The sequence below is a fragment of the Tiliqua scincoides genome, chromosome 2 (genome assembly GCF_035046505.1).
Source record: "Tiliqua scincoides isolate rTilSci1 chromosome 2, rTilSci1.hap2, whole genome shotgun sequence".
In the NCBI taxonomy this organism is placed as follows: domain Eukaryota; kingdom Metazoa; phylum Chordata; class Lepidosauria; order Squamata; family Scincidae; genus Tiliqua; species Tiliqua scincoides.
In genome coordinates this window covers 228,336,711-228,344,240 of record NC_089822.1, presented here as the reverse complement: position 1 = coordinate 228,344,240, position 7,530 = coordinate 228,336,711, and the positions used below count along the sequence as shown (strand labels likewise).

General features: G+C 46.8%; 1 pseudogene; it reads right to left on the bottom strand.

Moving 5' to 3' along the window:
- Window positions 1-472: 472 nt before the first annotated feature.
- Window positions 473-587, bottom strand: LOC136642994 (5S ribosomal RNA; annotated as a pseudogene).
- Between the last annotated feature and the right edge of the window lie 6,943 nt (window positions 588-7,530).

Genomic DNA, 7,530 nt, shown 5'->3' with positions numbered 1-7,530 from the left:
TTTGTTTCCTCCAAGTAAGTCAGGATTACAGACTAAGACATAGTAGAGGAGTTTGAAAACAGTGTTCTTTATTGTTCTTTATTTTACACAGAAGTAAGCCCATTGTGGTCAGTAAGATGTAGGCTGCAAGTCTATTTTACTTACTGGAAACAGTTTTACTTGTAGGATAAACTAGAGCAAGCTATTATCACTAAGCTGTTGTGCTGGAGAACACATATGAAGGAATGTACTGCACAATCGTAAGTTAGATCAAGTGATATTTTGTTTGTTTTCTAAATCCAGAGCACAGCAGTCTTAATAACCAACATTTCTATAGTTTTGCAAAGTTGTTGTTCTGCCTATTTAGGCTCAGTTAGGAACAAAGTTATTATTAGCATAGCGAGGAAGATGGAATTATCATCACCGGTTACTAACAAGTACAAGATGAATGGTGACTGGTTGGCAACCTTCAGTCTTGAAAGACTCTGGTATAAGCCTACAGTACCCAGTATTCCCAGGTGGTCTCCCATCCAAGTACTAACCAGGCCTGACCCTGCTTAGCTTCCAAGATCAGATGAGATTGGGTATGTGCAGGGTACTCCGCAGGATCCAGGGCACTCGTGGAGGGCTACACGCCCTACACGACCGCCTTTTTCTTTGCAGCCCATTGCGGGACTGCTTACCTTACTCAGGGGAAGGGGACAAATGTCCCCTTCTCCTGAGGCGCCTCCCGCGGTAGCACGGGAGGCGCTGGATTCGGCGGCAGCCCTCCTCAGTGCCACTGAGCTGGGCACCCCGGGCATCTCAGGATTGGGCTGTTGGTCTTCCTTTTACTGAACACTCCCTGAGTATATAATAAGTCTGGCTATTACAATGCAGCTGAAAAATCTGAAGCCAAGCAAACTCTGAGCTCACTGCAGGGAGAGAGGAGCAGCAAACGCCTTCCCAAGAGCGCATCTATCATACACCAGGCAAAATCTTTTTTATTATGTAAATTAAACTGCCGGGAACATTTTTTTCAATAGTAACTCCATTTTCAAAGATTTCTTTTCATATGAGCAAAAGCTGCAGCACTTGCGCCAACATTTTTGAAACAGTCTTCCATTCTCAATCACCTGCAAACACCAGGCATTTCCTTATGAGCAGACAGCTGCAATGGATTTTACAAACTAATCCTAAGAAAGAGTAACAGCAGAACTGAGCCTCTGACCACAGCTTAGATGATATGGCTGAAACTTTGCCCAGTTTCTTTCTTAAAAGTTTCAGCAGCTGCTCCCTGTTCTGTGAAAAAAACAACAACAATATTTTGTTGTTTCTTAACAAAGACTGCCATGAATTTCAATAAAAATAACAGAATAGAAATTGTAGGCGGTGGCTCCCAAGAGATGATCAGTTCTGTAGTCCGGAGGGATCCTGGCAGGAAATATTGCTGCCCTTGCCTAAAAAATACAATGCAGTAAGTTATAAGGGTTAGCAAGCAATGGCACATACTTCAAAATCTTGCACCCATTCTGTGCTTCCATGTATTTTTCCCACTCAGAATTTCAAAGCATGCTTCAGACAAGTCTGTGTGTATATACTATCATTATCCTCATTTGAACTTAGGAGTACCTTTATGGGGGGGTCTCTACAGCTTGCCAATTTCATGGAGTTATCTCCAAAGACAACCCTGATTCACAGTCCAATCCTATTGAAATTGTCCTGAGCCAATGAGCCAGGCTTGCACCATATTCTGCAGGGGGATTTTGTAGTCTGAAGGTCTCCTCGAAGTTAGAGAACATTTGTTTCCTTGCTTTGGGGGAAGCCCCAGCCCCAGCAATGGACCTGCCTCTTGGACCTGTGCCTGCTAAATCGTTGGCATGAGTCTGAATGGATCCATGTCAGTGGATCAGGCCCTGACAGGGGGATAGAATATGTCCATCTGCCTACCCCATCCCCTCCCCACCCCTCTTCTGCCCTGTTTCATCCCTCTCTGCCCTCCCCTTGCCACTGCACTGCCCATTGCAGAACTTACTGTGTCCTGCACACATTTCCTTTTACCTGCTCTGACTCTCTCGCCAGTCAATGTTAGTGGATTTCCACTGGTTCTGGTATTGTGTGAGAAGGAAGCTCCCATGCATAATTTTATAGGTCTCAATTATATCCCTCCTCAGGTGCCTTTTTTCTAGACTAAAGAGCCACAAATGCTGTAGCTTTCCTTGAAAGGAAGGGGCACCAGCACACTAATTACACAGGCCAACACACATTTTGCTTCCTTAAACGTTACACCAATTCCTGGGTAGATTTGGGGTGCCAATTCCAAAAATGGCATCTGTTTTGCCCTATCACGTCTAGTTTTGGAGATATACGCGTAGTATAGCCTCATTAGTGAATGGTTCAAGCAACTTCCTCATGAGGAAGCCTACACCGTGTTGTTGGCAACCTTCAGTCTCAAAAGACTATGGTATCGCGCTCTGAAAGGTGGTTCTGGAACAGCGTCTCCAAAACTAGACATGATAGGGCAAAATGGATGCCATTTTTGGAATCAGCACCCCAAATTCATATCAAACCACCATAAAGTTTAGGAAGAACTTTTCTGACCCTCAATTTTGTAGGCCTGTGTTCTTTGGGTTACTCTCTTGTGCATCCCGCAGTCTTTTGGCAATTTTTCAATGCTGAATGATTTGGCATTATCTGCAAATTTGAGGTATCCACTACATTTATGAACAGTTAAATACGTAGTACTGATGATTCCAATTTAGATCATGTGATGACCTCACTGTTTTCTTATCTTCATTGAGACAACTGTCAGTTTATTCCCACCCTCTGTTTCCTGTCTTTAACCAGCTACTGATTCATAAGAAGAACTGGTCTCATTCTTAACTGCTATATTAGTTTAGGATTGTTTTTTGGCAAGGGACTCTGTCAACAACTTCTGAAAATCTCCTGGGACTCTCCTATCTATAGCAAACACCCTAAAGCACTTTCCTTTGGAGACACCATGCTCTTTTTTCTTGCGCAATGCTTGTTCTTCTATATTCTTAATAATGCTTTCTGCCAATTTACCTGGGGCAAAAATGTCACACTCCAACCACTTGACTGAGACACATGGGGCAGGCACCACCCTGGCTTTTGCCATTACAGAACAATTGCTGAGTGCAGTATTCTGTATCCATGGGGTAATGGAGGAATAGGCAAACTCCTGATGTTCCATGCAACTCAACTGATCATTATTTCAGTAGTTGATCTGGATGCTCCTTACATGGAAACTGCCAATCGACATCTTACCATTATCTTGGGATGCCAGAAAGGCACTAGCCCTCCCATCTACCAAGATGATACCCCCCTTGCTCTTATATGCAGAAGCTTTGTATTGGCAACCTTCAGTCTCGAAAGACTATGGTATCGCGCTCTGAAAGGTGGTTCTGGCACAGCGTCTAGTGTGGCTGAAAAGGCCAATCCGGGAGTGACAATCCCTTCCACACCGGGAGCAAGTGCAGTCTGTCCCTGGTCTGTCTCCCTGGCTATGGGCCTTCCTTCTTTGCCTCTTAGCCTCAGACTGTTGGCAAAGTGTCTCTTCAAACTGGGAAAGGCCATGCTGCACAGCCTGCCTCCAAGCGGGCCGCTCAGAGGCCAGGGTTTCCCACTTGTTGAGGTCCATCCCTAAGGCCTTCAGATCCCTCTTGCAGATGTCCTTGTATCGCAGCTGTGGTCTACCTGTAGGGCGCTTTCCTTGCACGAGTTCTCCATAGAGGAGATCCTTTGGGATCCGGCCATCATCCATTCTCACGACATGACCAAGCCAACGCAGGCGTCTCTGTTTCAGCAGTGAATACATGCTAGGGATTCCAGCACGTTCCAGGACTGTGTTGTTTGGAACTTTGTCCTGCCAGGTGATGCCGAGGATGCGTCGGAGGCAGCGCATGTGGAAAGCGCTCAGTTTCCTCTCCTGTTGTGGGCGAAGAGTCCATGACTCGCTGCAGTACAGAAGTGTACTCAGGACGCAAGCTCTGTAGACCTGGATCTTGGTATGTTCCGTCAGCTTCTTGTTGGACCAGACTCTCTTTGTGAGTCTGGAAAACGTGGTAGCTGCTTTACCGATGCGCCTGTTTAGCTCGGCATCGAGAGAATGAGTGTCGGAGATCGTTGAGCCAAGGTACACAAAGTCATGGACAACCTCCAGTTCATGCTCAGAGATTGTAATGCAGGGAGGTGAGTCCACATCCTGAACCATGACCTGTGTTTTCTTCAGGCTGATTGTCAGTCCAAAATCTTGGCAGGCCTTGCTAAAACGATCCATGAGCTGCTGGAGATCTTTGGCAGAGTGGGTAGTGACAGCTGCATCGTCGGCAAAGAGGAAGTCACGCAGACATTTCAGCTGGACTTTGGATTTTGCTCTCAGTCTGGAGAGGTTGAAGAGCTTTCCGTCTGATCTGGTCCGGAGATAGATGCCTTCTGTTGCAGTTCCAAAGGCCTGCTTCAGCAGGACAGCGAAGAAAATCCCAAACAAGGTTGGTGCAAGAACACAGCCCTGCTTCACTCCGCTTCGGATGTCAAAAGGGTCTGATGTGGAGCCATCGAAGACAACAGTGCCCTTCATGTCCTTGTGGAAGGATCTGATGATGCTGAGGAGCCTGGGTGGACATCCAATCTTGGGGAGAATCTTGAAGAGGCCGTCTCTGCTGACCAGGTCGAAAGCCTTTGTGAGATCTATGAAGGCTATAAAGAGTGGCTGTCGTTGTTCCCTGCATTTCTCCTGCAGTTGTCTAAGGGAGAATACCATATCAGTGGTGGACCTGTTGGCTCGGAATCCACACTGCGATTCTGGATAGACGCTCTCTGCAAGTACCTGGAGCCTCTTTAGTACAACTCGGGCAAACAGCTTTCCTACAACGCTAAGGAGAGAGATGCCGCGGTAGTTGTTGCAGTCACCCCTGTCACCTTTGTTCTTGTACAGCGTGATGATGTTTGCATCCCTCATGTCTTGAGGTACTCCACCTTCTCTCCAGCAGAGACAGAGGATTTCATGCAGCTCAGTGACGATGATCTCTTTGCAGCATTTTAGGACTTCAGCAGGGATGCTGTCTTTTCCAGGTGCCTTGCCAAAGGCAAGGGAGTCCAGGGCCACGTGAAGTTCTTCTAGGGTTGGTTCACTGTCAAGCTCTTCCAGCACAGGCAGGCACTCAATGTTGTTCAGTGCTTCTTCGGTGACTACATTTTCTCTGGAATATAGCTCAGAGTAGAAGCTACCTGAAATAGAATCATGGTCTGTGCATTAAAACAACCTCCACTAAGAAAACTGTGAAAACCTAACTTGTCTTATACCACACAGGTGCTTGGATTAATGCATTGAATTATTTCCTATTTAGCAACATGGGGGGGGGGGGCTGTAATCATGGATTCACTTATCTGCGGATGGTATTCACGCAGAGGCGAGGGGAGCTCCCCTCGCCTCCGGAGGGTGGAGGGGACACATTCACTTGCATCCACAGTTTCACATAACTGAGGGGGTTCCTGAATGGAAATCCTTGCAGATACAGGGGCACGCCTGTATATGCATGGTATCTGTCTTCCAAATCAGCCATTGCTACCTTTTTAGAGAAACAGAGCCATGGTAATCACATTAAATCATAAATGGCTTCATCAATTCTGTGTTCTTTTGGTCTTGGTTCTCAAGAAAGCAGTGAAAAATACGGATAATTTAATTTGAGGCACTATGCTTTTATTTTAATTTAATTTGGTATTTTTAAGGATCAAAGTAGGGTTGTACAAACATACCAAATTGTTGTCATGAAAGCATTAAAACCAACATCAGTCCCAGAGGTGCTCCTCTTGCACAATGCTGATTTGTTCCAGTGAGGTTTGACGTTCACAATGATAGACTGTGCTCTCATGGGCACGTCTATCTGAGAGCACAGCGCCTCTCATCAGATATTTTTATTTTGGAGTTGCTTTTAAAGCATTGGTTTATGTTATTTTACCCAACTGCGGGCGCAATCCTAACAAACTATCCAGCACTGGCATAGCTGTGCCAGCAGGGCATGAGCTGCATCTTACAGTTGGGGGCAGTCATGGAGGCCTCCTCAAGGTAAGGCAATGTTTGTTCTCTTACCTTGGAGTTGCATTGCCCTTACCTTGGTGCTGGAAAGTTGGTTAGGATTGTGCCCTAAGAAAAAGACTATGTTTCACTTGGGTCATGAATGTGAAGTCACATAAGTGCACATAATTCTGAACTAACATGGGGTAGAAAAGACAGCCATTTACCTTACACCTCCACCTGATGCAACAGAAGGCATCTATCTCCGGACCAGATCAGACGGAAAGCTCTTCAACCTCTCCAGACTGAGAGCAAAATCCAAAGTCCAGCTGAAATGTCTGCGTGACTTCCTCTTTGCCGACGATGCAGCTGTCACTACCCACTCTGCCAAAGATCTCCAGCAGCTCATGGATCGTTTTAGCAAGGCCTGCCAAGATTTTGGACTGACAATCAGCCTGAAGAAAACACAGGTCATGGTTCAGGATGTGGACTCACCTCCCTGCATTACAATCTCTGAGCATGAACTGGAGGTTGTCCATGACTTTGTGTACCTTGGCTCAACGATCTCCGACACTCATTCTCTCGACACCGAGCTAAACAAGCGCATCGGTAAAGCAGCTACCACGTTTTCCAGACTCACAAAGAGAGTCTGGTCCAACAAGAAGCTGACGGAACATACCAAGATCCAGGTCTACAGAGCTTGCGTCCTGAGTACACTTCTGTACTGCAGTGAGTCATGGACTCTTCGCTCACAACAGGAGAGTAAACTGAACGCATTCCACATGCGCTGCCTCTGACGCATCCTCGGCATCACCTGGCAGGACAAAGTTCCAAACAACACAGTCCTGGAACGTGCTGGAATCCCTAGCATGTATTCACTGCTGAAACAGAGACGCCTGCGTTGGCTTGGTCATGTCGTGAGAATGGATGATGGCCGGATCCCAAAGGATCTCCTCTATGGAGAACTCGTGCAAGGAAAGCGCCCTACAGGTAGACCACAGCTGCGATACAAGGACATCTGCAAGAGGGATCTGAAGGCCTTAGGGATGGACCTCAACAAGTGGGAAACCCTGGCCTCTGAGCGGCCCGCTTGGAGGCAGGCTGTGCAGCATGGCCTTTCCCAGTTTGAAGAGACACTTTGCCAACAGTCTGAGGCTAAGAGGCAAAGAAGGAAGGCCCATAGCCAGGGAGACAGACCAGGGACAGACTGCACTTGCTCCCGGTGTGGAAGGGATTGTCACTCCCGGATTGGCCTTTTCAGCCACACTAGACGCTGTGCCAGAACCACCTTTCAGAGCGCGATACCATAGTCTTTCGAGACTGAAGGTTGCCAATATGCCACCTGATGTGTAGTGAGAGATCCTCAAAAACAGAGCTTTTATTTTATTTTTTCCTGCATCCAAAACAAGAGGAAGGTCAAGGAAGCAGCAGGCCAGTTGCATGGAGCAGACGGTGAAGTAGAAACAGATGTAGAGAAGGCGGAGCTGCTCAGTTCTTATTTCAAATCTGTCTTTTCCTAAAGGGAAAAGGTGGTC